We start from the raw sequence: 27,953 nt of genomic DNA on the forward strand, positions 1-27,953 counted from the left end.
AGTGTGAGAATCCCTGTGGAAGATATCCCTTTCAGCTTCACAGACCAGTCATGCTGGTCCCTCATTCAGCTCTTCCTGCAAATGGAGTGGGAGATCATCCAAATTCCAGGCTTTGCTTATCAGAATGAAAAAAAAAAAAAGAATAAAAATAAAAAGAGAAAATGCAAGCATAGCTGTAACCCACCTGGTGAAAGACAAGAAATATTAAACTCTACAAAGAAGTTCAAAAATATTGAAAAGTTCAGTGTGGTAAAAGGAGTAGTGATAATAATCAATATCCTAGAATGAGATGTGCTAACAATTACAGGGAAATATTTAATAAGTTCCAACAAAAAGGAAATCTAAAAGAGAAATCCAAATAATCTAAACCCAGAATCTCTCAGAAAGAAAATCCTTTTGCATGTTATTAGAAAATCTCTATGTGACACTGATAAAACCTTGTCTGATATTAGCAATAAATATGAAGAGGAGATAACATTACCCAAAGCATCAGCAATCTGCTTCTGTTCAGTCTTCCAGTAATGCAGTTATAACTTCTGTGACTAACATGAATGAGTGACGAATTTTACAGCCACCCTGTCTGCACAAGATACAACTGCAATGAAATTGCCTTCTTACTCCAGAGAGACACAAAATTTAACTTGTAGCCATCAAAAAGCTGCCTGCAGAGAGGCCAGAAACAGTGAGTCACATTCATACTGGGAAAACAAAACAAAACAAAACCACACACACAAAAAAATAGGCTCACATTTTTGGTTCACATCATTTAAATTCTTTTGGCATTATATCCACAGGAGCTTGGAAATGACATTTATAACTCTTTATTACTTAATACATGTGTGTACATGTATACATATGTATATATATATAATCCTTTAGTTACAAATGAGTGGTAATTTTGTCTGATTCCTTTAGAAACCCCTCCAGTTCCATCCACTGTGACTGAAACCAGCAGCTGCTTCCTTGCCAAATTGGATGCAGATTCAAATCCCAGTTGCCCCAAACAGGTAGTATCCAAGGTAGTATCAGCTATTCCAAAGCCATATGAGGAATTCACAGCACCTGTTGGTCCCTTCTGCTCTATACTATGTGTACATCAATTTGTGGCTCACTGGCTGGTACTTACAGGCAGTTCTGCCACCCATAGTTACCTTGAATCGCATCTCTGTGAATAGCCTCCCTGCAGCAAAGCAACCACCTGTAAGATCTGGAGCGGTGTTTGCAGAAATTCAGCATTATTTCATCCTAATGCGGGTTTTGGACCTGAGCACCCAGCCACTATGGGTGCTAACCAGCACAGGTAGAGGACTGTACTTTTTGCTCAAAATCTGGTTGCAGAGTCTGAACCAGGGAAGTCTGTGGGCTGTGGCCACACAAGGCTGCACTGTGAAAGGGCTGTGCAGTGTGCCAACATCAACAGGAGGCAAAGCAAAAAATGGGTTATGTTTTATGCTGCTAACTTTCGAGTGTGTTTTAAAATTTGTTTTGTTCAATTAGCCTCAGTTCTTATTTCTAGTGGGGGTTGAAAATATTTTCAATACAAGAGTAATCTTCCAAACAGAAGAGTTACTTATTCCTCTGATATTCTTTATCTATAAGGTGTTTGTAATTCTAAACAAGGCACTGTATACTGTACAACATACCAGAAACAGTACACATATCTTCATAAAACTGCAGGCAAACAGGCCCCTGGATTTTTCAAAATAACCTAAAGCTTATTTTTAGGATGCTTGGTATTTCTCTTGTTTGGAAACTCAGTATGTCTTACTGTATTTGCAAGGGACTGGAAACAGCTTAAATAGCCACATTTTTGACAAATAACTTTTATCAACCATGGGAAAAACAACAACAACAAAACCTAAAAACTAGCACTATTGTAATTGTATATCTAGTAAAAATGAAAAAGTAAATGTATCTCTCTTTGACAACCATCCATCTTCAACATTAATCATCCTCAGAAAGTCACACAAGAGTGATTTATTTGAAAATCCTTTGAAGAGCTTCTTTACTGTCCTCCCACATGAGAAGACTTGGCCCACTCTGCTATACAAGTGCAACGCAGAACTGCCTGCACTGTGTGGAAATTTGGGTAGTGAGACACTGGCACAGGTTGCCCAGAGAGGTTGTGGATGCCCCATCCCCGGAATTGTTCAAGACCAGGTTGGATGAGGCCCTGGGCGACCTGATCTACTGGGTGGCATCCCTGCCCGTGGCAGGGGGGATTGGAACTAGATGATCCCTTCCAACCCAAGTCATTCTATGATTCTATGAAATCAGTATGTATTGCTTTCATTTCTTTGTGTACTAACATTATTGTTAAGTGACATTCTTCACTTCAGCTAAGGACACATACATCTCACCTCCACAAGAAATCAGATTGCAGCAGGACCTTACACATATTTTAAATAAAATGAGAAATCTCCTTTAGCTGAGAAAGATGGAGCCACTGTCTGGATGGAGCCCAAATACACAGAGGTTTGAGAAGTGGCTCCCACAGACTGCAGGGAGGTGGGAAGGAGATTTAGGGCCAGCTGCAGTCATCTCTGAAAGAAAGACGGTGACTGTCCTGCAGAACTATCCTGTGGGTAGCTCAAAGGGCTCCAGCTTCATTGCCTCCCCTGCTGCCTGGTGAGGAGTGGATGAGAGCATCCTGTACGTACAGGGAAACATGACGGAGCTCATATTTTGACTGCTGTGAGGACAAAGTGTGAAGATCCTCTTTGTGCCATATACCCTGGTCTATGCCAGTGCCCTGCCCCTGCTTCCTTCCACCTTGAACTTTCCTGATACACAGGGGCTAGGAAAAAATGTGGAGGCCCCTGAAGGAAGTAAACATTTAGTGCTGTTGCTAGTTGGATTTGGGAGATCAGGTAGGAGTCTTTGTTTACAACCTGAGGGAGAATTAGAGATCCAGCTCTGCCATGGGAAAGAATTATAGGAAGAGTCTTCCAGCTGCAAAAGTTTTAAAACTCCATATGACTTTCAAATGTTCTTTTTGTTGTTGTATTTTTGGAGGTCAGAATTTCCAGTTTTGTTTTCAGACATCACTATAATCCCATGTAGTGGACTCTGTTGACATCTCTTGCTGTGTTTCATTTGCAACTGTATGGCATACATAGCAATTGGCTACTCATACACTTTTGTCTGGTATCTAGTCTTCAGCATAATTTATTGTACTTGCATTCTCCATATGCCCTAAGAAGTTTGTCAAAGTCCTAATCTCCTTATACACACACATACATACAAACAAAAACAAAACCAAACTGAACTCTGAATGCTGGCACCAATATTAAAATGTTTCATGGAATTTCCATGGACTTGCACAGATGTGTGTGCATGTGCCCATCTATGTATGTGTATGTGTGCATCTGTGAATGCGCGTGTGCTTGTGCGTGTGTGCTTGTGCAAGAAGGAGGGAGGGAAAACATTATTTCAAATCCACTTGACCAATTCAGGAGAGCACACTTGTTTGTGCGTTTGGCAAATATATTAAAATAAATTGAAGAAATAAAATTGGGGTTGTATTTGCAAGTATCAAACAGTTACCTTTTTCTGAAGGCGAGTTTTTAAAATAAACATGCAGATTCTTTCAGAGTAATATAAGCCAACATCAGCACGGCCCCAGCCTTGCGTTAATTTTTATGACACATTTTTGTGCCTCATAAACAACAATTTAGTGTCATGTCTAAAACAAGAATGTGAGAACAGGGAACGGTGACTAATTAAAAATTGCAAAAATTAGGAAAAAATAAGGTTAGGATCTTAAAAATGAAGAATATGGTCACTAGGATGTCTTTCATGAACAAGGTTATAAAGCAAAATACAAATATATATACATAAGTATAATAATAAACATAATGTATATAAATAAAACATAATATAATAAAATAACAATAATAAAATAACAATAATAATAATATAAAGTATAAAAAATCAAAGAGAAACCATCAGTTATTTAGATGAACCTCTGAGCCCACCAAAGCAAGTAGCAAAATTCATTTCTTACTAACATGTTAGAGAAGATTTCAACGCAGTTTCCTTGTATAAGGACAAGAAATGTTTTAAAAATTCCTTTTCAGTAAGCACAGTGCTTACTTAAAATACAAACTGAAAATACATATAATATTGCCTAGTGCTTTTTTTTTTTTTTTTTGGTGTGTGTGATAGAAATAGAGACGAATGTAATCAAAAGTGAGGTAGTTTCAATAAAAAGGAATAAAATAATAATAATGATAACAACAACAACATTTTTCATTAGGTTCACTTTCCACTGTCTCCCTTGCCAATGACTTCCCAGTACCTTTACTTTCTGCTAATGTATGGCTGGGACGTCTGATGAGGACCTTCAGCATCTGGACATGCTGAGACTTCACTGCCGCCTTTGCCCTGCTGCAGCAAACTGTCTTCTTCACGACATGTGCATGTTACCAGCAAGTCAGGAAGTAGTTGAGACCATGGAGGTGAGACCCTGTATTTCTCACAAACGTGGTATTGAATACAGGTGCCACAGACAGAGGAACTCCTCCCTGGCAGCCTTTGGGACAGCATCTCATTGTGTTCACAGTATGACAGGCACTCCCATGCCTTGGTCACCTCTGCATGTGGATGCCACACAGGCATTATGGGATTTAAGTTTCACAGCATCTCTGCAAAAGGAAAACCACCGTGCCACCTTTGCTTTATACAGAGCAAACTAAAACAGAGGGCAGGCTGCAAGCACAATTTATTCAGATAGAAGTATCCATCTGTGCCATGGATGCCCAGTACAAACATGGCCACCCTGGGGCTCTCTTTCCAGACAACAGAAAGAAGCAGTGCCCTCTGGCAGACATTTATCTCATCCTAAGTTAGAAGCAAAGTAGGTCTGATGCACTGCGCTTTTGAAGTGTCCATTTCTCTTCATTTCTTGCTTCTGAAGGGAGACAGAAGTGACCAGCTTGGATGCACACTGTAGTCGTTTACGGTGAGAGGACACAATTTCTGCCTTACATGCTGAACTCTTACAGAAAGTTTGTATCCCAAGGGAGATTTGTATCCTGGTCTCCTGAGGCCCAGACAAAAGCTGCCACCAAAACCAGTCCTCATGCAGTACTGCTTGGCAAAGGCATAAATGGGACTCTGTGGGTCCCTTGAAGGGCTCCTGGCTGCTCTTGCAACAACTGCAGTTGTTTCAAAAAGAGAGAGCCGAGGGAAATCAGGAAGCTAATATTTAAAGGCTTTTGGGCCTCTTCTGTCTCCGCAAGACTTTTAACAAAATGGAGGAGAGAGTTTGCAGCAGTGGGCTTGCGCTGGGTGTAGCCCTGCTACCCCTAGCATCATGGCCAGGCAAGTAGGATATGCCTGGACCAGTCCACCCACGTGTAAAACAGGGCACTAAGCTGGCACTGTTCTCAGCAGATGATACGTGTACCTGAAGTCCTTTCTCACCTGTAGCTTGGTCTCCCTAGTCTCTGCTGAAGCAGCTAGTGGGAGATTGCAGTGCTGCTCCCTCTGTCAGCAGTATCTCATGCCAGCGGTCCCCACATGCCCTAGGGATCCTGAGTGTTACTGCAAGCACTGAGAAAAGATGCTGAGTTTTAGGAACTGGATATTTTATTATTTTGTGTCTGTAAGAAAGGCTGTTTGTCATGCTCAAGAAAGGCCACCACAAGAGGTTGCTTAGTTATATGCCAGCTTTTGCTACAGGCACAAAGACGTAAACCCTTGGCTCTGCCTTTGTCACTAGCTCCCATCATCTTTCTTCTGATATTTTTATTTAGATCATCAACATTTTTATTTTTTTAGTCACATTACCCTGTCTCTCACTCCTTTTCCTCCTGTTTTCCCCATTGCCAGAGGAACTTACAATTCTGCGAATGGAAAAAATAAATAAATAAATTTCAGACAACAGCAGGAAAATCCTGTGTGGGCTCATCTTTCCCCTTCCCAACCAAGCAGATCCTGCACCTGTGCATACCAATGTGAACCCTAGCTGCATTTGAGACACAGAGTGCAGAGTTTGTGTCTTATTCTCCTGTTCCCCCAGCAAGTCAATGGGTAGAGGCTGAAGGACGACAGATCAACTCGATCCTCACCTCACTGCTGGAGTAAAGGGCCATACCTTACAGGACAGACACACTTCGTCCCCTCTAAGTATTGTTTTTTCCTCCCTCCCCGGACCAAGAGGAGGGTTGAGGAAGTGATCTGGGCTACCCCTGAACTGCAGGACCATCCAGGCCCTCTAAGGCCTTCTGTTTTTGAAGGATTGTTCCGGCATTATGTCTGTCTGCCCTGTTTTTTCTTCTCTACAGATTTTCTTCCTGTCCTCATACACCCTTCTACCATCCCCTTCTCAGTAAAATGCCGCACAGGGAGGCGAAGCAGCCTGGCACTGGCCTCTCAATATATTTAAACACTAGCAATTCACTGAGCTGGAAAATTGTAAATCTGCAATTTTATTAAAAAAGTGGTCACCCTGTTCTTTGGAGCCATGTTCAGAGACAGCAGGATAATTAATGAACCCTGATGTGATACAGAGGCAAAGAATGGCAAATTTTAATAAAATTGGTAAGATGAGTTTTTTAAATTTTAAGAAACAGATTTTCCATGTCTAGTTTTGCTTATTCTTACAAGAAGAGAAAGGCTGTTAAAGCCATCCTGTGCAGGTTAAAACACTGTCACACAATACATTTTTCCTCTGAACTAACATGGGGAAGGGGGCGGGGGGGGGGGGGGGGCGGGACACAAACAACAGCAATTCACATTGAGGCATTAGTAGTGTCTGATAACTGTGTATTCAGTGCCTACCCTGCACTGTGTCTAGACACCTTCCTAGCATTTCATGTAACAGCATTTCAAACCAAAACAGAGACAGACCAGAGCTGTCATCACAGCTCATTTTAGTTATAAAGTACATCCTTACTTGATGTGCTGCTAGGAAAGTTAAGCAAGACACACAACCCAAGTAAAAAAGCTTTCAAGTGGGCAATATAAAAGGGGAGGCAAAAGGAACCAAATTGGAAAATAAAGGTGAAAGGTTTCAAAGGTAGGAGAGGAGGCTGTCACATAGACGGGGAGCATAACTAAAATGAAACAGAACTTGTCATCATCCTTTTTTAAGAAATGTGGGTGTACTGACACAGCTGTACTGAATTATGTATAGTGTTGTGAATTATGCGTGTAAAGAAGTACTACTATACAGATGACATAACCCCAGGCTGGCGGAGAAAAAGGCCACGGATCTGTGTAGCCTGGCCACAGACATACAGAAGTGGTGAGAGAAGAAGCACTAGCTTCTTGAGGGAAATCCATTTGAATTAAGGACAGAGTATGAATTTACAGTGGAGTACCTCCTCCTGAATAACTAAATGTGCATGTCTCATATTTTGTACTAGGAATACTTTTTCTGAATTAGTGAAGCTGCTTTAGCAGGAATATGTCTTCTAGAATGAGTCCTTAAGCAGTTAAGCCCTGTGAGAAACAAAGAACTTTGCAGACAAGATGGGCAGTAAGGCAGCTATAGAGCAGTCTCTTGGTTGCTGATGGTCACTTGCTTTTGCTAGATTATTCCAATTTCCTAACACCCAAATAAAGTAGTTGGCTGGGGCCTGTGCCTTCAGTGCTCTTGGGAGGAGCTCTGCTGAGTAAAGAGAAATGAAACACCAGGTTGAAAACAGACTTCTTCCACCCTTCCTGTTTCCTTCCAGCTCTGTCATTCAGCTTCTTTAACACACCCATCATTCAGGAGCTGAATCATGTGGCAGAGCCAGCCCTGAAAACATTGGGCATAGCTGAAAGGGTGTGAGATAGTGGTAACTGTCGAGAGTAACTATTAATTCAACCCCATGATACTTAAAGTAGAAAAGCGTATCAATTTTTTTTCACCACTTATGTTAAGTTGCATCATTTATGAATATAGTCTGTGTACTAAAAGAACAGCATCTGCTGTGAGCTTGGAAAACAAATTATTATTGCCCATTAACATCTTTACATAAATATTTTGGGAATTTATATTTTAATTTTTTATTTCCTAAAGAATTCTCTCTTCAATTAGCCCCAGAGCCTCTTTGGGTTCTTACTTTCTGTGCTCTCAGCAGTTACACACAGCTATAGCAAACCAGACCTCATGAACCGCAGGCTCTTGCACGCTTGTTTCCATAGCTGGGTGCAGCACTCAGTGAGAGGAGCCACTCAGGCATATGGCCTATAATAAGCTGAGCTCCAACGAGCTGGAACCTCCTGCTTCAACAGCTATTTGGCCATTTGTTTTCTTGCTGCAGCTCTTTGATTATTTCCCTCCTTTTGACAGAATGATGAAAGCAGCCACAGGGTTTATGTGCCACCTCCACCAAATGTTGCCCATATTCCAGTAATCAGGCACAAAACAGAGGAGATGTGCAGGGATAAAGTGCCCACTGAGTCTGGAAGTCCTGGAGATTAAAAGGCACATATTCTGCTGAAGGAAGGACTAATGCATGTGCAATTAAAACTGCCCAAACCAGCTAGCCAAATCAGGCTTAAAATGAACACTGAGGGTCAGATGAAACAGAATTTTCATGGAGGCTGTCCATGCAGCAACTGGCAGCCTCAGTTTTCTCTCTTAGAAAGTCCTCTTATGGGACTGGTGATTATTATTATTTTATGGCATATCTGCTCATTAATTATTACTTTTTTTGTTGTTGTTTAAAGACACATAAGCTTAAAGGCATTTGCATTCTTTAATACATCTCAGTGAAAAATATCACTTAAACAAGTGACATGCCTCGTGCAAGGTCAGAATTGGAAATAAGTCTGAAAACTTTCCAAAAAACTGGGAGAACACAACATAGGGCTTTGTGCAACATAAACAGTTAAGGAAGAAACAAGCAAGAAGAAAAAGCTTCATCCTTGGTCTAAAGAATAGCAAGTTTTAAGATTTCTGAGGAGAATTCAAGGGGACTTTCAGCAAACTAGGCCTTGTTTTCTCTCCTCTCAAACCTGTATCTTGAGGACATAGGCCAATCAGACATTAATTGCTACTGAAGATGTAGGACAACTGCTAGCTTGCCTTCTGAGCCCTGGCATAGTACAGAGGGAGCTCTACATTTCTCCTAATGGGAAACAATGGAAAAAATTTTACATCACACTGTTTTGCAACAGAGTGGAGCTTTCAATGGCAGTGAATTTTTCATGAAAGGCTTCTGCTTTCCACAGAATGTTTCAATTTTTTTTTGTTGAAAAACTGAGCTGTCAAACCAAGAAAGTAGACAAAATGCTTCAATTCTGAAGGACGATCACAGTACTCCAAAGGTCTCAAGTCTCTCTTGTTTTTGTTCTTAATTGGGGACCTGGCCCCTCAACCAAACTGCATTTCCCAGCAAAGCTCTGGCCAGGCAGCAGCACTGATGCACACCCTTCCACCTGCACAAGAGGAGAACATTGTTCATCATGGATGACATAATGAAATCAAGGAGTCAGCATTTTATGTTTATTTGTTGGGACTTTCAATCTCCTACCACTTAATTTAGTCATTGTTGAACGAACAGAGAAGAAAAAAGCATGAGTATCAGGCAACCTGGAAGAGAAATGGGCATGGATCCTTTTAGCCTAGTCAACTGCAGAAGCTATTTTGTGTAGGCAATGAAGCGGTGATAGAGGGCCCTCCAAAAATGAACAGGACAGCCGTTGAAGTATGGAAAACCAATTGAGTGGAAAAAGAGGCCACTCGGTCTTGCTCAGTGACAGCCATAGGATATGTCAGCCAGTTTTCATACAGCGATCACCTCAGCACGGAGTCTGAGAGTCAGGGTGCAAGAGAAATGAAAGCGTTGGATAAAAGAGTTTACACACAAAAAGTGCAAAGGGGACCACATAAAATATGGAGAAGATGCGGGAAAACAGTCTTTGACATCCTCAAGCTGAAAGTGTGCACTGACAGGAGAAGCAACTTAAAGACAACTGATGACTGTACTTACTTTCCAGAGAGGATTGCTTTTGATTTCTCCAGCTAGAGTCTCAGCTGGTGTAACTTAGATAGCTGATTTCTGTAAAATCCATGTCAATTTACCTGTTGAGCCTCTTGCCCTTAGAGAACTGGCATATTATCTAAGGTGAAAAATACATGCTTGGGCTTTGCTTCAACTTCTGTTCAAGCAGAAAATATTGTGAGCTGGAGGCTTCAAAACTGACAATGCTTACTCCCAGCTATGCAAAAACAGAGGTAAAAAGATACTTTTACTCCTGAGATCAAAAACAAATCTGGCATTTATTTTTGAAAAGAAAATGGAATCTTCTGAAGCAAGGTGAAAGGTAGGAATGTTAATGTAGGGAAGCTCTTAAACATATCTGCAAAGAGGATCAGAAATAAACATGCAAAAGGAACTTGACACATTTCTCGAAGGGAGAAGTTATGAATGACTGGATATGTTTGAAACTTGGTGAGATGACTTTCAGAACCAAAAGATCAAGAGACTATTGATCAAGGGAATGTAGGAACAGCAGAAAAGGAAGAAGAGGTGAAGTAATACAAGCCCATAGTGAAAGCTTTTCTTGCTGTGTTTCAGGCCTATATTCTTTCTGGTTAGAGCTTGGAGGAAAGAGGAGAGAAAAGGACGGAGGTATCTGAGCACCTGTCTTTTACAGCTGAGTGACATCCACTGAGCCTGAGGAAAAGGTTTGATTAGGCTCTGTTTGAGGAACAAACTCTGATCAATTCTCCTCTGAGTGGCCCTCATTTACTCATCCTTCTGTAAAAGGGAAAATGATTGGTGAGCTGATCAGATAAGGAAATGCCAAACAAGGTACCAGATTATAGCAAAAAGCTGATCTGTGGGTAGGATTAGACTCTTGATTCTCTAAGTCACACAGAAAAGAGGAGAGAGACAGAGAAAGTTATCAGTCACTGGTGAGGAACTTACCGAATTTTTTTGACTGTACCCAGTGGTTTGCAGGGCAGTATGCTCAACAATGCTTCTAGTGCTGTTCCAAAAAAAGCTTGGCATATGGTCCCCCTCCAAGCTTAACATCAGTGGACATATGTGCAGATAATGTGGGAATGTAGGTGGCTCATTCATTGGTAGGAGCTCAGTGATCATACGAAGGGTAGTGCAGTAAGAGATCCATGGCTATCCTGCTTTTATCCATTCCTGTTCCCTCAGTACTAGCTATGCAGAAACTAGCTGAGACAGCAGAGAAGTGCCTGGCATGACCGGCATTGCCTACAGCATCTCCATGGGCTGTTGGGATCTTTTACAATGCTGAGACCACAAGTCAGTGCTGCCTGCCTGGCTGCCACCTGTTGGCTTCATCCCAGAGTGAGGGCTTACTAGCTCAGCTGCTGCTGCTACTGCTGCAGCAGCTGTGCTTATCTTTGATCACCTGAACTTAAAATACCAGTTGCTATTGAGCCAGGCACTGACTTTTCCTTCTCAAAGATGTAGATGCTGGCAAGTGTTTTAGAATTTCATGATGACTATTCTACTGCATGTGTGGTGTCTGTGTGTGTACACTCTTGTGATTTGCAATATCCGCTTAGAAGCATTAAAGCAAAATGCCTTTGTCAGCTTTGCCTTTTTCTATTTGACAACTGCTGATGTCATTTTACTTTTGTTTGTGAACCTCAGCCTGCTTGCTGCTGAGTCACGGGAGAAGGCAAATGATAATAAATATAGTCCCTTATCTACCCAGAAAGCTGTGGACCTCTGGAATGACAATCAGAAGGGGAGCCTTTTTTAACCAGATACAGCAGAACAGAAGGCTAATGTTTCCTATGCAAATTTTCCTGTCACTCACAAGCTTTGACTGATGTGGGCTGCATCCTCCAAACAGAAAATGTGAATACCAAGAAGCACTAGCTGAGACTGCCCTCACTTATGCTGTTAGGAGCAGGGGAAGCACAGAGTTCAGGAACCTGAAACACAGAAAGACAACTGAACCTTTGACATCCATGTTCTGATTTCCACAGAAATCATCCCTCATCCAGCAGTCCTCAGTCTTTCACCTAATTTGACTGAGCCAAGTAATACTCAAACCATTTTCCTCATTTTTAAGTTTTAGAAAAACTCTACTAGCACATTTCAGATTCTCTGAGTAATGGTGGCATCACAGGAGATGACTGTGTATCAGCAAGGTGCTGGAGTCATTGCTGCTTGATTCTCTGAGGCTGACAGCACAGCTCCACATTGTATGTTACCACAGAATCAAAGAATGCCTTGGTTTGGAAGGGACCTTAAAGACCATCTAATTCCAAACCCCCTGCCATGGGCAGGAATGCCACCCACTAGATCAGGTTGCCCAGGGCTTCATCCAATCTGGTCTTGAACACCTCCAGGGATGGGGGATCCACAACCTCTCTGGGCAACATGTTCCAGTGCTTCACCACACTTTGAGTAAAGAATTTCCTTCCAATTTCTAGCCTAAATTTTCCCTCTTTTAGTTTAAAACCGTTCCCCCTTGTCCTATCACTATCTGCCTGTGTACAAAGTCACTCTCCATATTTTCTGTAAGTTCCCTTTATGTACTGAAAGGCTGCAATGAAGTCTCCCCAGAGACTTCTCCAGGCTGAACAGCCCCAGCTCTCTCTCTGCCTTTCTTTGTAGGAGTGGTGCTCCAGACCCTTGATCATCTTCGTGGCCCTCCTCTGTACCCATTCTAGCAGATCGACATCCTTCTTGTGCTGGGGGCCCCAGACCTGGATGCAGCACTTCAGGTGGGGCCTCACAAGGGCAGAGCAGAGGGGGACAATCACGTGCCTCGACCTGCTGGCCACACCTCTGTTGACGCAGTTGGCCTTCAGGGCTGCAATTGCACACTGCTGGCTCATGTCGAGCTTTTTTTGTCCACCAGAATCCCCAAGTCCTTCTCCGCAGGACTGCTCTCAATGAGCTCTTCTCCCAGTCTGTACTAATGGGATTGCCTTGACTCATGTGCAGCACCTTGCACTTAGACTTCCTGAACCTCATTAGGCTCACATGGGCACTGGTCTCAGAATGGATCCCTGAGGGACAACACATGTCACTGGCCTCCACGTGGACATAGAATCTTTGACTGCAAATCTCTGGCTGCAACCATGCAGTCAATTCAGGCAACGAACAGTCCACCCTTTGGATCCATCTCTCTCCAATTTAGAGATAAGGATGTCACGTGGGACCGTCTCCAAGGCTTTACAGAAGTCCAGGTAGATGACATTGGTTGGGCCTCCCTTGTTGACTGATGCAGTCACTACAACATTGAAGGCCACCAGATTGGTCAGGTACTATTTGCCTTGGTGAAGCCATGCTGGCTGTCTCAGATCACCTCCTTGTCTTGCACGTGCCTTGACACTGCTTTCAGGAGGATCTGTTCCATGATCTTGCCAGGCACAGAGGTGAGGCTCATTGGTCTGTAGTTCCCCAGGTCTCCTTTCTATCTTTTTAAAAATAGGAGTGATGTTTCCCTTTTTCCAGTCACCAGGAACTTCACCTGACTCCAGAACTTTTCAAATATGAAGGAGAGTGGCTTGGCAATCACAAGACGGTCTCTGGGGTACTCTGAAAAAGACTGGTCACAACAGGGTAGCTTCTGGATAAAAGTATAAGAAGAATAACGTGGGATCTCTGGAGTGAAACTCTTGCTACAAACACAAGTCTTTTTATGGGTGTTTGGCTTGAAAACATTCGTTGCTTCTCATGGTCAGGTTTATTCTGCTATAAAGGATTCACTCAAGCAGGCAGCAGGGTAATGCACAGAGACTTCCCTCAGGGCACAAAGAGCAAGGAAGTATCACTTCCAAAACTGTGATTGGCAAATCACAGCAGTTGAAGGTTGCAGTGCTAATGTAGATTCTCCTACGTGCACAGCTAGCAATATAGCATGTTTGGAAGGCTTCCACTGCCTACTATTCTCAGCTCTCTCCTTTCCTCTCTTTACAAAGTTGCATAAAATACAACACAGTGCTACTACTTCCAAAGTCCAGTCCCCTGAGGAAGCCCGAAAAATCATTCTGTTGTTCCACATTTGATTTGCATCCACACTAATTACTCAGGCAGTAATTGAAGGGACATTGAATATGTATTAAAACTACATTAAAGGTGCAGCACTGTTTTCCCTTCTTATATGACCTGCAAAGAAATAGAAAGAAAGAAAGAAAAAAGAAAGATAATTCCATTCGTGTTCAAGTTATTTAGTCCGACAGCTTTCATCTGACTATTTTTTTGTAAGGGGTTGTAGGCTGGGTTTTGTTGTTGTTCTTGCCATGGCTAATTTAGTTCTCTGTATGTGTTTCAAGCATTTTGCTAAGGCACCACATTGTTTGTAATGACATTGATGGTGACAGAACATCAGCCCCTCTCAAAGGTCCTACACTGGCTGAGGGGAATGCTCCCAGATTCACAGTCTCCTTGTCAGGCCAAAAGGTACATTATAGCCCATCTATTTCGGAGACACATGCCAGCAGGATTGAAATCTGCAAGTTTGTCTGCTCAATATGAGCAGCAAAGAGAGGCTGATCCCCTGCCAAGCAGGAAAGTTGAAGCGATGAGAACATTAGCCCACTAAGGCAGAGTGCTAGACTTGATTGCAGACTTAGCAAGGATAAAACACATTTTATTCACTGCAAAGTGATAGCTTCAAACAGATATTCAAAATATATGGTTGAAATAATTTCTTCTACTCACACTAAAAAATATGTCATTGCCTCAGTGCTGGTGGAGCATGCTACGTTACATACTTACCCTTTTCATGGGTTTGACATTAATGCAACTTTAAGCACAGGACTGACAGCTCATTTATTTATTTATTTGAGACAATTCCATGCATTGAACAGGAAAGCATTAGCATCAGCTGGCCTTAGGGCTTTCTAACTGTTTACGCTTCCTAAAAATATGTGCAGTTTCTTAAGAGAGAGACTGTGGTTCTGTTGTTCAGTGTGAGCTATGGATTTCCTTTGTTATGGGCTATGGTAGCAAATTTAAATAGAAGCACTTCTGCACTGAAAAGGAAAATAAATTATAGCAATTGAAAATTTTTCTGGTTTCAGGTGTTTCAGTGACCTCAGTCCAACTTGTCTGAGGCTCAGTAATTTTCCCACTTAATACAGTGGTTAAACCCCCTTAGATTTAATGGCACAGAACTCGAGCCTTAACCAAAACATTTAGCACTATCTGTCCACCTTCCACAGCAACTGCTGTTGTTATTTTACCCCCACCCAAAAAAAAGTGTTTTCTTTTTGACTTTCCCTCTTGCCCCAAGCACACACAAATAACAGAGCATTTTGGCTGTTCCAGCATGCCCATTGTGTTAGAGCACTTTTTTTTTATTTTTTTTATTTTTTTCACAAGCATCAGCCTGTATAGTAAGTGAGATTCATTTCATGTTACTGGAGCTGTGGAAAAAGTAAGGATGTCTCATCCATGCTATTTGGTTTTCCTCCCTTAGGAGGGCAGATCTTTCTGTTTTAAGCTGTTTTCCAAGTAGCTGGGATTCATTAACCTCTGCAGCTGCCTTTTTTGCTGGTGACTCATTGTACAGGAGCCTGAGAGATTACTGCAGACCAGACATCCAACTTTTTGACAGCTGCGACTAGAGGAGATGAATCCCACTTTAGGTAGCAGTCTCTGTTTGGTTGTTGTTGTTAGTTGGGGACACTTCCAAGCCATTCCAGCATACAGTTCTTGCTCACCATCTTTTTTAGTCCCAGACCCTAATCACAGCAAACTCTTAAGAGAAACTCAGCCCCCAGAACTCCGAAGCCATGTCCTCATCCTTAGAAAACCGCATCTGCGACTCTTCATTAAAATAAATAAATAAATAAATAAAGTTGTCAGAGTTAATTCTGTGTGTGGCATGTGCTCTCTAAAGTTCTGTATTGCATTTTTATAGTTAGCCATTGCTACATGCACTAACTGAAAACTATTACAAATATCAAGTGCTTTAAAACAAGCAAGTGCCAAAAAGAAAGCTATCTTCTACATATCCCCCTTGCTGCTGGCAACCACTACGTGCCGTAACAAAGATCTCTTAAACCTTGTCTAGCTGTCTTCCACATCTCCTCCCTGATGCAGCTTTAGCTTTTCCATGCTTTTACTCAGGGTATTTTCTTCATGTTACTCCTGTTAACATATCTCTTTGAGAAACTGCTCAGGGCCGAGGCAATGGAGAGAGGTCTGTTGCTGTCAGTGCCTGAGTCCTAACCGACTGGCACTGGGTTATAAGAGTTGTGTGAGCTTCTGCAACACAGCACAGCCACCAACAGCCACTGGCAGACAAGGACTCCCTGATCTCTGACTTGTTATGCTAGGTATGCTAGGGACTGATGCAGGTTTTTTTTTTTTTTTAAGTATTATCAACTCTCTTGATGGTGGTATGTTCCCTGAGCTGACACTGAGGCTTGTAGTTTCACTCTGGTATATTGCATGCTTCATAAATATTTTGGTCTGGATGTCACAGCAGGTAACAAGAAGACTAGACGGATATTGAGATGAAACTATCTGAAATAGCACCCACCCCCCTGCGCAGGGCTGAGGTGCTCTGTCTGTCTGCGTTGCAGTCCGTGGTCCCATGTCTATCTGGACTGGGGAACTTATTACAGGATGTTGTGGCTCCCTATCTCTACCCAAAACAAAACGTGTTTTTTTTTTTTTTGTTTGTTTCAAAACAAAAATATGAGAAAACAGGTACTCAGATCTTGTCATGGGAGTGGGGCATCGGGCTACAACACAAGGATGTAGTGTCTGGATGAAACAATGTTTGAATGGTCTGTCCTATGGTGTAGACACCATCACTGTTGTGAGTGAACGCAGACTGGTAACTAGTCCTGTAACTCTTTACAACACAAAACTGTTGAGTTTCTGACTCTTGTTCTGCGATGCAAATCCAGAATGATTCTGTTGACCTCACTTCTGGGGGTCACGGTCAGCTGCTGATTCTAAATACAACTGCAGTTGTTTGACAATTTAGGGATAAATCCCATGCTGGCAGAACAGATGGGTTTACACAGAATAGTGTAATTATTTCGGTTTTGCACTGCCAATGGATGATGTAGAGCAAACCACTCTGCCCCTTTGCTTGTTATTCTAATCAGGTTGCAGTCCATTTGATGTATAAATCCAGTCCTCCATTTATACCACAGCATATATCATTGCTGCAACTGGCCTCATATTTGTGCATATTTTTATTTATAAATATGTGTGTGCTCAAACATATACATGTGTATATTTATATATACACACAAAAACTCTCTCTCATACACACAAGTATATAATAGTATAAACACCCTTGAGCTCTTGTGACCTAAAATAAAGATTTAAAAATTGGATAGAGGATATTGGATAGAGGATAAATGCAATTTTCTCTTTTTTCCTTTTTTTTTTTTCCTCTTTTTTTTTTCCCTAGAACAAATTACATGTCCTGTATGTGAATCTGTGAATGGAGCTAAAGTAAAGCATTATTTGCAGCACAGAAAGGAAATGGTTTTGATGTATATGAATCACTACTGTCAAATTTGTACAAGTAAAATACAGTACAGTAGATGTATATACGCAGCAGCCCCCTTCATGTTTAAAACATTCTGCAGAGCTTAACAAGTGATAACCTAAGATAAAGCTACTGTTGGGTCAAAGAATGAATTAAACAAGTGTTGCCTTTAGTCTTGACATGAAAGCATTTACAGAGCCAATGTTCTAAATCTCTGCTGGCAGTATATTCAGAGGTGGCAAACGAAAGAGCACTTAAGATGCACAGGCTCTTTCAGCTATGGATTTATAATGATATTCCTGTAGAGCATTTGTAGAACACAAAAGCTGACTTGGGCAGCAAGGAAGTAATACTTCAGCTGGATATGTACGGCCTTGAGATTAGATGAGCACCTGGAAAACCTTCAAGAGTTAACGAAAGCCCAAAAACAGATCACCTTCTGGGGGACCAGTAGCAATAGCAGCTGACTTTGTGACCCTTCCCTCCCCCTTGCCGCTTTTTTTAAATTCAGACAACTCCAAGCTTTTTTCCGCTTACAAGCAAGCATACTTCCTGATTATACAAGTGACAGACTGAAAGCTCCTAAATGGGTTTCACTGGCACAACAGCTACAACCATAGATAATCCAAGAAACTGCTGCTGCTATCTCCTGAATGAATCAGCATGAAGCAGGGAATTTACCCTCTGTGCCTGGTTGCTGAATTTGGCTGAGCAGTTTACTGTGCTGCTTTCAAGAACTGGGTGTCTGTCAGCCAAGATTCAATGTTGGTAAGACCTAGGTGGACACTCCTTCCCACAGAGCATCAGAAAGCTATCATATGTTTATGACTTGCAGGTGTTGCTCAACTGGCCCCAACTCAATCCAGTTCTTTGGTGTTGATTATACTCTGCCACCTGGTCTCTCAGGTGGTATTGGAGGCATCCTTTTGTTCCTCCTTGAACCCCAAAATGTACTTTTAAGTAATTTGCATTCACTTTTGAAAACCTCAGGCACATTAAAAAACAAACAAACAAAAACAAAAACAAACAAACAAAAAAACACCTCCAGAAAAACAGAGAGGCTAATACCAAACATAAAGCTCTGAAGACATTGAGAGGTAGGCAAGATTTCGGTCCTAGACAGAAGCCTTTCCTCATTATAGTTTTGTCATGTAAACTGTAGCAGACAGAGCCATAGACTAAATTGTCCTCAATCCAAATTCTGTTTTGTCATATGTCCCTCTGTTTTGAAATGATGTGTTTCAGGAGACTTCTAATAAAAAGTGAAAGTGCCTGAAATTGGAAGAAAATGGATTTAAGTGCTTTTAAGTGATAAAGTCCAAAATTGCTATCAAAATCTCCCTTCCTGACTACACTCCATCAGTGTCTGGCATTCTGTTTTCCTTTCCTTAAGCTCTAGAGATACCCAAGGTTCTGTTTCTCTGACTAAATAAAAGCACCTTTAGTTTGAGCATAGAATCACATAATCACAGAATTATTTAGGTTGGGAAAGACCTTCAAGATCATCAAATCAAACCATCAACCTGACCTACAGAATCCCATCACTAAAGCATATCCTTCAGTGCCACATGTACACGTCTCTTAAATACCACCAGGGAAAGGGACTCCACCACCTCCCTGGACAGCCTGTTCCAATGCTTTACCACTGTCTTCATGAGCATCTCCATCCTAATCAGTCTAAAACCTACACAGATGAATATTTGTCTTAGAGTACACCCCAGACAGCGGTACAGGTTCAGACACTACACAACAGAGACAGGCAACTGTGTTTTGTATGAGACCCAGCCCTTTAGGAAGCGGCAGGCATGGGAGCTATGCCCTCTATAGCCTGCCAGGGTTCAAACTGATGTGTCTGTACTATGGAAGGGAGCCCTAAGCTTGGCAAGACAAGCTACACTAAGCAGAGGCTCTCTCCTCTGGGCTTACTGCATCTATACTGAAAAAAAGAATATCGAAACTACTAGATGAGAGACAAATGTCATGGGAGGAGAGCTCAGGTAGTCAGGGCACTCACCTGCACTTCTGTAGATGCTGGGGATTCAGGCCCTCACATGCCTAGGATGACAACAGACCTGCTACCTGTGAACAAAAAATTGAATTTCACAAATCCAGCCCTTTGTGCAACCTCCCCTTTGCATCCCCAGATCTACTCACAGTGCTGTTTCATTTTATATTTGTAAATGGCTTTTAGAGTGCTTACCTGAGCAGCAGATGTTTTCCAAGTGATGAGCAGCTGCTTGTGACATCTCGTTAGCACTGCACACCTAACACCAAGGAGCTCACCTCTAGATGGTGTCAGAGCACACCCCTGCGTGGTCACGTTACCGAAAGCCTGTGTATGCAAAAACTACTTGAAAGACTGCTGCTAATATGTATTAGAGGTTAATTCCAGAAGTCAGGAAAGCTGATGTTTTGTCTGAAAACAAACAGAATATATGTTTGTACTGGAAGTTGTAAACAAGGAGGCATGCTGGGTAGGTAGCCTCAAGCTAGCAGAATTTTTTAAAAATCCTGAGACTTGTCTTTACATTATTTATAGGCTGGAGAAGATTCATTGTTTGTGAAACAACAGGCAGCCCTTGTGCTACATCTATTGACACAGTGAAACCTTCTTGGATTGAAATTTGCTTTGATATCCTGTAGAGATTTTCTCCTAAAGTCTGAGTTTCTTAAATACACTGCACTCACAGGGTGTGCGGTCGCCTATTCTCTTGTATATGTGTTCTCTCTCTGTGCTTCATACATTGCGTACGACACTTCACAGTGAACCAAACCCCATGTGGTGGAAGAGAATTATCAAGGGTGTGTGGTATCTTTAAAGAACAATTTAGTAAAACATTGATTCTTATTAACACGAATAAAAGCAGATTTCATAAAGGCGTTAGCAAAGAGTGAAAAAACTGTTATATACACAAGTTTGTGTGTTCTGTGTAGATCTCAGCATGAGCTAAAGATGCTACTTTTATAATATTAGCAGAAAGCAGGGAACAAAGCAATAAAGAGCACCGAAAGACTAATTCCTCCCCCATGAAAACAAGACAAAACGCTGTGTCCTAAGAGGATACGCTGTACTCACTGTCAACCCTTATCCTCCACGGCAATGTGAGAGCAGACAGCAAGGCTCAGTGGGACAAAGTCCATTCCACGTAACTCCTCTGAAGTCAAAGATATTACACCAGAAATTAATACAGCCCTTATCAGACTCAAGAATGGTTTTGCATTTTATTTACTGTTATTTATTGAACTGGAGTAGCCCCTAGAGGCTCTCAGAAGGACTGCTGTCCCGTTATGCACTGAGAACTGACAGGAAAGGACAACGATGAGACACTTAGGCACTCACTTTGATTTTCCTGGGGTTTAACACCAGCTCAGGAGTCTTCTTCCTTACTTCTCTTCCAGACATCAGCTTCATGTCCTCTTTTCTAAAGTATCAATGAAGGAGATCCTCTGACAGAAAGACCCCCAAAGTTGGTGGAATTAGTCCTACACACAGGTTGCTATTGGCTGCAACACCACCAACTCATCCTCACCTGCTCCAACCAATGTCTCAGTTGCCCAAGAAAAACAATGTCCCTGCCATGTCATTGAAGGGCTTGAAGGGCTTCAGAGAAGAAGAGCTCCAAAGAGGAAAAAGAAAAAAAAAGTCAAAGTTAGCAGTACATTCAGCTGTCAGAAAAGCACTGGGATAGTCAAACAGGAACCTCAGTATTTTCCCCCTGGGTTGGAAAGAGTGATGTTTTGTCATGCGGAGCAGTTAAGAAGAGACTAATTAAAAGCTAAGAAAAAATAATAATAAAAGGAGACCCACAGAAGTACCCTCTCCAAAACAGATGTTTTAAATTGGTAGACTGCTTTTCTCTTATTTGGGGAACATCCTCCTCCTCCCCTCCCCCCCCCTTTTTTTTTTCTGCAGCCTAAATGATAACATTATTAGAGAAAGTAGCTTCACTACTACATGAGCTTTATACTCTATGAAGATATCAGTACATATTGCAATGTTGGATGCTTCTGGTGAATCTAAATATAGCCCTTACCCCTGCCCATTAAACATATAGGAAGAGAGCTTCTGGTGCAGCTGGTACTGGCTATTACATCTGACTAACAGGCAGTTAAACTTGCTCACTGTTGAATCGTAAATCTACCTGTGCACAATTATAAATGGTCTGAATTTGGCTCGTCTTTCCATGGCATCATGAAGTGTTTTGTATAAGTAACATTTTCTTTTTGTAGTAGGCTTATTTTAAGGATCCTAAATCATTCTGAAAACTTCCTACAAACCCTGAAGGTCCTGCAAAATCAGTAAATGCATTTTAAATTAATCACAATGCAGTAATTGCAGGCACCATCGTTTCTATCACTGAGATACCTGGAGGTAGACTTATTGTAGTGTGTTTGAAATCCAGTGGGGGTTTGACATTACTGAGCATAGCTACTCAATTGGTTGGGAAAAGATGCACACCACAAAATTGCATGCATCAAACTGATAGCAAAGACTACTCTTGTTTTCAGAAGATAATCTTCAAGACTAAAAGTGACCTGTAACAAGAAGTCTTTCTGACTAACCCAATTTGTCTGAAACAATCAAGGGATCTTGGCAAGAATCTTAATTTTCTCCATAATCCAAAGATTGAGTCTTTTAGCACGTGGTTTTGTCCCGATCCAAAGGGATTAGGGCTTCCTAGTCACCTGCCAACATCAGTTCTGCAGAGATTTCCTCAGTGGCCTCTTCTATTGCATGTCTTTGCCTATCAATGCCTATTGAGGCTGGATGGAACTCTTGGCTGAAGATATTCAGTTACGGCAATTTAGCGCAAACTCCTCTGCTGGCTGTGACATGAGGGCCTCAGAGGGAGATGTCGAAGGCATCCCTTTGTATCTGTTTTTCTCAGTAGCAAGCCAAGGCTGGTTTCTGCTCCTCAAAGATAAGTAGTGAGAGGAAAGGATAAGACAAACTGGAATGAGAAGGAAAAAATCATCCAAGCACATCCATGGGAAGGTCATAGATAATGATGAGAAAATGTGAAGAAAAGAAGGATGTGAAGAGCACAGTCTGACTGAGCAGCCTGAATTAGTGTATCACTGCAGTAGGCCCAGTATAAATACCTAAGAGATTAAGTAGACAGAATGGATATAGAGCAATCACAGCTTTTTTTTTTTTTTTTCTTTTTTCCCCTGTAGCTTTTTCAGTTACAGAAACTTAAATTTCAAATTAGCTCACTGTCTTCCAACCTGGCTCTCTAGCAGAGGCTGTGGTCTACCATGAGCTGGTAAAGGATGCCAGGGATCACCTGTAGACTCCTTCCTGGGCACCCATATAGCGCTGAGCACAAAATTCAGGCCAGAAATTTGCCACAGGCCAAAACAGTGAGGGGGAGGTCTCTTTTAGTAGAGCCGGTAGCTCTACTTTAGTAGCTATTTAATAGAGCTGTTCTCTTTTCAGTTGTGCCCAGCAACAGGACGAGAGGCAATGGGCACAAACTGAAGCACAAGAAGTTCCAGATAAATATGAGAGGGCACTTCTTTACTGTGAGGGTGACAGAGCACTGGAACAGGTTGCCCAGAGAGGCTGTGGAGTCTCCTTCTCCACAGATATTCAAAATCCACCTGGATGCCATCCTGCACAACGTGCTCTGGCTGATCCTGCTTGGCAGGGGGCGTTGGACTAGATGATCTTCAGAGGTCCCTGCCAGCCTTGGCCATTCTGTGAGTCTGTGAAAATAACACAGAAATGAAATTGCACTAACAATCATTTCTCATGTCAATCTGTGCAATGGGTGGTATTAATAGCATGCCTAATATTTTTGTTAACTCATAAAAGATGCTCTGGAGTGCTATTACTAATGATAGGGCTGCATTCTCATGTAGCTAAAGCTTCAGGCCAAAAAAGATGAGTGGTGGAGTTTATGTTACATTTTGTGGAACAAAGATATAACTAGCCTTCCTTTAAGCCCCATTATAGGGCTGACTTTTTATAGGACTGATTTTTTTTTTTTTTTTTTTGGTCTTTTAGATCCAGGATACTTGGGGATACCCTTGTTTCTGCTGTCACGGTGTACTTAGTGATCTAGGGAAAACATTAAGATCCAGCTGTGAAGCTCAACTGTGGTGTGCTTGTGTAGCGCAGTGCGAGGTGCAAGTTCCCTGAAGTGGCCACTGGCAGTCAAAGAGCTAATACACAGGTGCGATGGCAAACATCAGCCTTTAAAGACAAGTTGATGGCTATGTGCTCAAAGAATGATGAAAGCTGCAAAGGTCCTCAAAGATGTCCAAAGACAGTGAGCCTCTGCCTCCAGTGGGCTCTTCTGAGACAGAAAAGTCCCTGGAAGGAGGACTATCATAGACATGTTCTTTCTCTCTGCATCCTTTCTTCTGTTTCCCACAGAGGGGAACCTGCCCCAATATATATATATTTTTTTCATATAAACTGAGCAAAAACTAAGCATTATAGTTGAATACCCCCCTTATCCCCACCCACCACCACCACACTAATGCCTCCAATGGGCTTCAGAGTTTTTTTCAAAGACAAGCACTCAATGGGAATGAAAACCAGTTTCTTTAGTGTGTGCTTAGAACTACAGTTAGCCAAGTACTAAATAGATTTTTACAATCCTTTACTCCCATTAGCATTGAGGAGTGCTCAAAAAAAGTATTCCCAGCAGGAGGTGATACTTGGGATCTGCCTAGTTTCCAGCTCAGATGTCTCCAAATCTGTGCCAGAATTGATTTAGTGGGCCACTACAATCTGAAGTTGAGAGCAGCACCCAGTATGTATTAAAAAATAAATGTATTCTTTGGGAGTTTAAATTTTCCTTCAGCTCAGGCTGTGTAGCTAGTTTGCACAATACAATTAGCAGGATTTGTTACTGCAACAGGAGTTTGCAGTAGTGGTTCAATCAGGAGATGTGAGCTACAATCGAATCTAATTCATTTTTTCCTAACTGTATGGACTCCTCAATGCTAGTGGGAGTAAAGGATTGTAAAAATCCATTTTTTTGTCATTAAAGTAAAAGCTCTGCCTATGAATATGTACACAAAGCACCCGTTGTAAAAGAAGCAGCCATTTTACCTTGTCACTTCTGGAAAAGAATTTGACTTCCCAGAGTTAGAGAATGCAACAGAGGACGATCATGGATTTTATTCAGGATAGCATCTTCAGCAATAAAGTGGTGGGTGTAATCCTTAGAGAGAGGTTCTACCATTTTAATCGCAGCAATAGAGTGGTATGACTCTCTGTGTACGCAAGCTATAAAATAAATTTTGAGAGCCTGTTTTGAACTACGGCATTCCTGCGTTCTCACTTTATACTTTTTTTTTTTCAACCTCCACAAATTAGGATGAGTTACTGGCTGATATTAAGTTAGATGAATGCAGAATTTGCAAGCAGTGCATGCAGAGAGGGATTCGTATGTTTTGGGAGTGTGCTCTGTAACTCAGATCCACTGATTCATTTCTGACTTGTAAATAGCAAAACCATTTGTTATTCAGTTTTCACAGACAGCAAAATGTGTCAGTCTGTTACACACTGTAAGTCAGCTGTCAATAAGAACTTCTGAAACAGCCCATCTTCACTTACTGGATAGTAAATAACTACTGAAAACGAAATGCTTGCTTTGCAACTTAGCTGAGAAAAAAGAAAACAAAAACCAAATCTGAATATTAGCCCCCTCCATGGAGACTCTTTTTTGTGCTGGCATTCAACAAATTTTTTGTATATTACTTTTATTCTGGCATCATTCACTACATCACCATTAGCTTTGTGTTCTGGATAGTGTGGTTAAATTACTGTGAATGCTATAGTTAAATTATTAAAGTTGCCTTGGTTGCTAATCCAGTGCTGACTGCCTGTTACCTTGGAGTGTGTAGCTGGTTACAGTTCACTGCCTTTTGTCCCCATCTTCCCAGGGTACTATCTCTAACCAATTACCAAGTCTGATGCTTTCTTGTTGTTCTTGCTAGTTAGTAAGCAGCTCTCTTAGCTTTCCCTTTGGCATCACGGCGACAGTGCTAATGAAAAGTGCCTGGATTGGACCTGGAAAATGAAAGCTATATTTTTACCCACAGAGCAAGCACAGCTCAGTCTGCAGCACAGTAGGCTTCCCCACTTTGTTGTGTCAAACTTTGGCCAAGATGCCAAAGTGGACTAATTAATGCTAATTCTGTTGCTGTCACCTACACCCAGGGAGGTAAGCTCATACCACACAGCTGAAGTCATGCTATCAGCTTTTCTTTGTTCCCATGCAGGCCCCCTGGATTTGAACCAGCAGCCCACGACTCAAAGACTCTATAGCCTGCACAAATTCCTAGGGCTATCTACTGTCTTTGCCATGGCTTGTTTCACTGGAGTCCAAAAATAAGTCGATAAACCAGTGGACAGAGCCAGCTGGGAACTGAAATTTTTGTTTGCAGGCTATTCATCATTTCAATAACTCTAGTTCCCAGTTAGAATAAAAGCTACTTGGGGAATAACTATTTCCTGCAATTACAAATTCTTAAAAAAATAAATCAGTAGAGGACCATTTAAAAATATTTTGCTCTGAATCATTTCACTTTGGTTTTACATTCTGTGTTACAATAGTACATCTTTGATATGTCTAATAATACACAGATAATGTATAGTATTAATTTACAATACTTTAAGCAACACATCAAAATGAAATGCTCCATCTTTATGGAAACACTGTTTTGAATTTTCACCATAAAAAGTCGAAAATCAAATTTCTGCAAAATACTTTGATTTAAATGAAGGCACATTTTTAATGGAGAGTTGTTTTTCACCAACAGCTACAGGCAATACCATGATATATTTATTTGGCATATGAGAATGAACTTTAACTTTTTTTTTTAAAAAAAAAACACACATTGTCTTCCTTAACATTGACACAATAACCATGCATACCTAGATCAGCAAAGGCTACTTACTCTATAGATCTGGAGTTTCTCTCCTTTCCATGTTATCCTCTGGCTTGATTTGGCTGGTGTCTGGCCATGCTGGATGTCAGAGCCCACACCTCCTTTCCGATCACTTTCTGTCAGGCAGAAGCACAGATGTGACCGTCCCAGTGGGCTGGCAGGGACCCTCCTGCACCGGGGCACTGAACTGGCTGGGGGAGACCGGCACTGCCTTGCAGCCCAAGAGACCTCCTTTTTGCAAGGAAATGCTTGTGCTAAAAGGTTTGTTTGTGTTTTGCAGCCCACCTAATACCTGCTTGTTACTTCCATATGCCAAGAACTCATGATCAAAGTGGAAGAGACTTACCCTGAAGTAATTTTTCTATATATATACATGCATACATATTTTTTAATTTGTACCTGTATGGACATATTGATATAAAATCCTCATTGTATTTAGACAGTTTCACCCACAGTTTATATTGAGGGAAAAGGTATTTTAGGGAAACCCCAACCCTTTTTGCTTTCCTAGCTAATGATGTTATTCCTTGGTATACTTAGGAAACAAAAATTGGCAGCCTCTGTCAAAACAATAAGGAGGATAACCGCAGTCTGCCAGAGCAAAGAGCACATGCCAGCCCACCCACCAACACCTCTGTTGTTTAAGGAAGCCACCCCAAAGCAGCCCATGCCAACCCAAGAGAGGAATCACTTTTCTCCTTCTCACCAGTCCACGTGCAAATTCCCTCTAGTGCAAGTTGTCTTCCTGACTCCTCTTGGCAGGAGCCTCAGCTGGAGAAGATTTTGTACCAAGAGTGTCAGGCAAGCCAGGCTACTTTACTTCAGAGCTGCAGCTAACAGGAAAATTAGCAAGAGCAGAAACTTAAAGGCAGCAGACAGGTGTATTGCCTCCAGCTACCAAGACACTATCAAAGATCCACTGCTTGACATCTGTGTCCATAGGAAGTCCTCTGCTTTAGATGCTGAAGCAGATGCCAGGCCTTCTTGGATCTTTGACAAGCAAGGAGACCTTTATACTTGGCTGCTTCCTATGTCTTAGATGCACTTCCTTATCATCTTGTCTCTGCAACAATTTACTGCTTCATAAGAGGTGATAGCACCAATAAGTCAAAAAGCTCTTTGCTTTGTCTTTCTCTGTGGGCTGATTGTCATGTGAAGTCTGCCACTTTCTGCACTCTTGGCAGAGCAACTTTTGATGCTGTCAAGAGGATAGGAGCAAGGAGAGCATTTACTTGTAAAAGGGCAGGCATAGGGATTCATCTCAGAGGAAGTATTTATTTTTTCTATTCCATGGAGAAGCAGCATGCTAAAAAGGAGAGCTACGAGATACAATTGAATTAATGGTGAACAAAGTTTTTCTCAGTGACAGGCAAGAGCAAACAATACTCAGTATATAACAATATTAGATGCTACCTTGCAGTAAGCCGTTCATTCCGATCCGTACTTACAGACTAGCACCAGGTCCAGGGAGCCGTGCTCATCTCTGCAGTGAACAACAAGAAGGACTTCTTATTGGCACCAATGAGAGCACTGATCCAACATCTCCCACTAACCTACGCCAAGTCACCTCAGGCAAGGCTAAACAAGAGGTCTGCACTAGGTCTGGAGGAGGGAGGAACACTTCTCTGTCTCGCAAG

General features: G+C 41.7%; 2 long non-coding RNA genes across 8 annotated transcripts in view; one reads left to right on the forward strand and one right to left on the reverse strand.

The window, feature by feature from the left end:
* Positions 1–27,953, forward strand: part of LOC310896474 — an 88,823-nt gene that overhangs the window by 47,458 nt on the left and 13,412 nt on the right. The window lies entirely within an intron of this gene.
* On the reverse strand, positions 95–27,895 carry LOC310896473. Of its 7 annotated transcripts, none has more exons than XR_014581515.1 (7): positions 27,023–27,154; positions 26,326–26,432; positions 22,093–23,115; positions 20,937–21,023; positions 20,747–20,853; positions 19,421–20,561; positions 95–14,054 (listed from the first exon to the last, which is right to left on the reverse strand). It is a non-coding gene; the product is annotated as an uncharacterized lncRNA (long non-coding RNA). The 7 variants fall into 7 exon arrangements; XR_014581517.1 differs by having other exon boundaries at positions 19,421–19,485; positions 19,607–19,738; positions 20,483–20,561; positions 20,747–23,115; XR_014581516.1 differs by having other exon boundaries at positions 20,937–23,115.

Source organism: Anser anser, assembly GCF_964211835.1.
Source record: "Anser anser genome assembly, chromosome: 3".
Taxonomy (NCBI): Eukaryota; Metazoa; Chordata; class Aves; order Anseriformes; family Anatidae; genus Anser; species Anser anser.